Here is a 5,352-nt window from a genome sequence, read left to right as displayed (position 1 = left end):
AATCAAGATAGTAAAATAAGATTAGAAACTCATAACTAGAATAGAAATTACAAACATAAATAGGAAAATTTGGAGGAGAAACCCCCAAAATTTCCTCTAAAAATACATAGAAAATAACCAAAAAGAAGAAGAAGAAGAAGAAGAAGAATTGAGAGGTTTTGAATGTGTAGAAATTATGGTATAGTAACCTCTTCTTCAAAAATGGACCCCCCAAATGGTCTTCAAAACTCCCTATTTATAGCCAAAATGAGTAAATTAAAATAATCAATTTAAATTAATTAAATTGATTAAATTAATTAACTTAATAATAATATGGAAAATATGGGTAAATTATAGGGTGTAATTATGATGTTTTGGGGTAAAAATGTGGTATTTTTGGCAAAAGGGACAATGGTACAAAAGCATTTTTGTTGGTCTCAATAAGTGGCATGCATGGGTTTGGTGGCTTATGGCAGGTGGCTGGGGCAGCTACTGGTGTGGGCCTTGTTGCTTGCAGCACCTGTTGGTTTATTGAAGGAGCTAGGCGTGATGTTTGGAGCAACTTGGAGTCACGGTGCATGGCTGGAGTGTGAAGGGGATGGCTGAATAAAGAGGCTGCATATGGGTGGAGGAGAAATGGGCCTTGGCTGAATGGTCTTCAAAAATACCAACTTTTCATTTCTTTTTTCTCAAAAATGCCACATTTCTTCCTTCTTTTCCTTACTTTTCAAAGCCCAAAATTGCAACAACTTCCCTACAAAATAAACATAAACTAAATCATAATAAAATATTTTCAACCATAAAATAAATCAATTTAATTCTTTGAAAACATTAATTATAACTTAATTTAACATTTAAATTCAATAATACAACATTTTTTTACCTCAAATTCAACTATAATAATTCAAATAATTAACTACAACATTTTACAACAAAATAATTATAAAAACACACAAAAGTATATAAAATCATGATAAGACTAATAAATTCAAAATTACTTAAAAACTTAATAAATTATTTAAAAACTCAAGAATTAAGCAACAATTAGCACATAAAAAGTGGTAAAATAACTCTATTTTGTAGAGTTATCAGCACCCAGCCGTGCACCCACACCAGCCTCCTCCCAACCGTAGCCTCCTTCACTGTCGGACCTCCCTACTTGATAAGGTCATTTTTGTGTTAATATTTGTTAAGTTTTTCTATGCTTGGATGGTGTTATGATAGCATTTTTAATAGTTTTCACTAAGTTTCGTGATTCTACAACATATTTTCTACATTGCGTTTTATGATGATAAATATGACATTTTGATGGAAAGTGTAGTTAAAATAAAGTTTTAGGAGTATTCAAAGCTTTCGAGATTGAAATGTGGAAGTGGTGGCATTGTGGAAGCTTTGTAAGATCAAGATTTGAAGAATTTTGAGGTAGGCCGCGGCTCATAAAACTCAGGCCGCGACACTTTAAGTGGAAATTGCATTTTCAGGATTTTTCTTCCAGACAGGCCGCTGCGCGTAAAACTCAGGCTGCTGCCTATGGTGACAGGCCGCTGCCTGAGGGACAGATTTAGGCACAGTTTTGTTCTAGGCCGCGACTCGCATTTTTCAGGCCGCGGCTTGCGACGTCGTTTTCAGATTTTTTGTTTCTTTTTAATTAGAATTCAATTGAGACAATAAATAATTATTAGGGTTAATTTTAGAGAGGTTTTTGATTACGGTTTAGAGAGAAAAGGAGACTCAGAAGGGGCTGGAGAGAAGACTACAACGCAACAACAATCTTGTTCATCCATCTAGTTTCTTTTCTTCCCTTTATCTCTTTAATTTTAATTATAATTATGTTTATGATTATGATTACAATTATGGAGTAGATTCTTTTTAGGTTAAGGGTTAATTCAAAACCCAAGACATGAATTCTTGATTATTAATAATGAATATTGTTCTTCAATTTCTCTCAATATTAAATTGTTTCTATTTTTCCAATTGAATGCTATGAATCTTGTAATTTCTTGTTAGGTGGCCAACTAATTAAGGTTTTGCATTGTTCAATTGTCATCTTAGAATTACTACTCACCTAATAGTTTAGAATTCTAAGTGTGTGTGATAAATTGCAATTGATAGTTAAGTCAAAAGAATTGTTGATTGTGATGAAAAATAGAACCTAGGTTAAATGAATTATATGCTTCATTAATTTATTGCCTAGATTAACTTGTTTCCATAGAACTTAATGCTTTATCTAAGTTAAATAGATTGTATGCTTCATAGATTTATTGCTTAGATAAAAGAGTTAATTATTGAGCGCTTCGCCTTGATTACTTATAATAGGGAGACTGGGATAATTGACTGCTTCAGTGTTATCTGCGGGGTTAATAGTTTAATTGAGAAATTGGAATAATATTTATTATTAGTGATTAGGAATGATTGTCAAGGGTGGAGATTAACCTTTAACTGCTTTTTAATATCGTAATCCAAATCTTTATTTTTCTTTCTAAGTTATGTTATTTAATTTTGCATAAAAAATCAAAATCCCTTTTTAAGTTTTAGTCTTAATTCTTGAATAATAAAGTGAACGATAGTCCTCGTGGGTTCGACCTGTACTTGCTATTATACTGAAATAATTGAAAGTATTGTAAGAAAAATTATTGTTAAATTTATGTGGTATACGAAAAAATTTGATGGCTGACGTACCAAAACGCACAAAAATGTTGGAGCGAATGAAGTCCACTACTGTTTTTGAATTATTCGTTCTAGTTGCAATTGCTTCCACCCATTTAGACACGTAGTCTATTGCCAATAGAATATATTCATAGCCAAAAGAGGATGGGAACGGTCCCATGAAATCCATACCCCAAACATCAAAGATCTCAAGAATTAAAATAAGAGTTTGAGGCATTTGATCCTTGGCCGTTATGTTACCAACTCGTTGACAATGATCACATGCCTTACAATAAGTATAAGCATCTTTGAAAATTGTGGGCCAATAGAAACCGCTGTCAAATATCTTATGAGCTGTCCTCTTAGGTCCAAAGTGTCCACCACAAGCATAAACATGACAAAAAGCAAGGATGGAACGAAATTCAGATTCCGGTACACACCTACGAATGATTTGATCAGTACAATGCTTCCAAAGATAAGGTTCATCCCATATGTAGTGGCGAGCATCATGCTTGATCTTGTTCCGTTGTGCTTGTGTGAGATCACTTGGTAACTCTTTTGAAGCAAGGTAGTTTACAATGTCGGCATACCAAGGAATAACTTCTTGCATGGCGAGGAGTTGCTCATCCGGAAATTTTTCTTCTATGGGAAAATTATCTTCATCCCGAATAAGACGACTCAAGTGATCCGCCACCCTATTCTCATAACCCTTTTTATCTTTTATCACCAAATCAAACTCTTGAAGAAGTAAAATCCACCGGATCAGCCAAGGCTTGGCTTCTTTCTTTGCCAATAGATAGCGAAGAGCAGCATGGTCGGTATAAACAATCACTTTAGTTCCAATCAAGTATGAACGAAACTTTTCCAATGCAAAAATGACCGCCAAAAGCTCTTTTTCAGTGGTGGAATAATTAAGTTGAGCATCATTAAGAGTGCGAGAAGCATAGTATATAACATGAGGAAGCTTGTCAACTCGCTGCCCAAGAACAGCGCCCACGGCATAGTCACTTACATCACACATGAGTTCAAATGGTAGTTCCCAATTCGGTGGCTGAATTATAGGAGCTGTAGTCAGAGACTCTTTTAATAGGTTGAAAGCCACTAAACACTTCTCATTAAACTCAAACTTGACGTCTTTTTGGAGAAGGTTGCATAGTGGTGTGGAAATTTTAGAGAAATCCTTAATAAATCTCTGATAGAACCCAGCATGCCCAAGGAATGATCTCACTTCTTTCACACTAGTTGGAGATGGTAGAGAACGAATTAAATCAATCTTTGCCTTATCGACCTCTATTCCCTTGACTGAAATCACATGACCCAAAACTATACCTTGGTTTACCATAAAATGGCATTTTTCCCAATTAAGCACAAGGTTAGTTTCAATACACCGCTGGAGTACCAAAGTGAGATTATGAAGGCAGCGATCAAATGAGTCACCATAAACACTAAAATCATCCATAAAAACCTCGATGATGTTTTCAATATATTCTGAAAAAATGCTCATCATACATCGCTGAAATGTGGCAGGAGCATTACATAACCCGAACGGCATTCGTCGAAAAGCGAATGTACCAAAAGGGCATGTAAAGGTTGTCTTCTCTTGATCTTTAGGAGCTATAACAATCTGATTATATCCCGAATAACCGTCAAGAAAACAATAATAAGGATGACCTGCTAACCTCTCAAGCATCTGATCAATGAACGGTAATGGAAAGTGATCTTTACGGGTTGCCGCATTCAACTTTCGGTAGTCTATACAAACTCACCACCCGGTTTGCATTCTTTTTGGTACCAGCTCGTTTTCATCGTTCTTTACCACTGTGATTCCAGACTTCTTTGGCACTACCTGAACAGGACTCACCCATTGACTGTCAGAAATTGGGTAAATAATACCCACACTAAGGAGATTCAGTATCTCCTTTTTCACAACCTCCATCATAGGTGGATTCAATCTCTGTTGCGCCTCACGTGTTGGTTTAGACCCTTCTTCAAGTAAAATACGGTGCATGCACATGGAAGGGCTAATCCCCTTAATAAACGCAATAGACCAACCAATGGCTGTTTTATATTCTTGGAGTACTCTCATTAATTTTTCTTCTTGGACTTGATTAAGATCTCGTTCAATTATAACTGGAAGTGTCTCGTTCCTCCCCAAGTAAACATATTTGAGAAGCTCCGGAAGTGGCTTCAATTCAAGTGTAGGAGCTTGAACAATTGATGGCTGCAATTTCTCATTGGAAATCGGCAAATTAAGAAATGCAACCTTCTTAAAAGTCTTGTCAAAACCACTATTGAGTGTGGTTATGACATCCATGATCTCATGAGACAAATCTTCATTGGTCAACACAAGATGCTCTCTCAACGCAACCTCCAAACAATCTTCATTATGCAAATCTAAAACTCGTTGAGAAAGAATATCCAACACATCAAGAGAGTAAACAGCATGCACATCACTTGGATATCTCATAGCCTCAAAAATATTAAATCGAATAGTCTCCCCATCAAATTCCATGGTCAACGTACCGTCATGCACATCAATCTTAGTTCTCGCAGTTTTCATGAATGGCCTTCCCAACAAAATTGGAGTGGAGCATGGAATAGATTCATCTTTCATATCAAGAACATAAAAATCAGCCGGAAACACCAATTCATTTACTTGAACTAAAACATCTTCTATTACACCCCTGGGATAAGCATTCGACCTATCAGCAAGTTGAATAATCACCC

The sequence above is a fragment of the Humulus lupulus genome, chromosome 7, assembly GCF_963169125.1.
Source record: "Humulus lupulus chromosome 7, drHumLupu1.1, whole genome shotgun sequence".
Classification (NCBI taxonomy): Eukaryota; Viridiplantae; Streptophyta; class Magnoliopsida; order Rosales; family Cannabaceae; genus Humulus; species Humulus lupulus.
Note: the sequence above shows the minus strand (reverse complement) of the source record.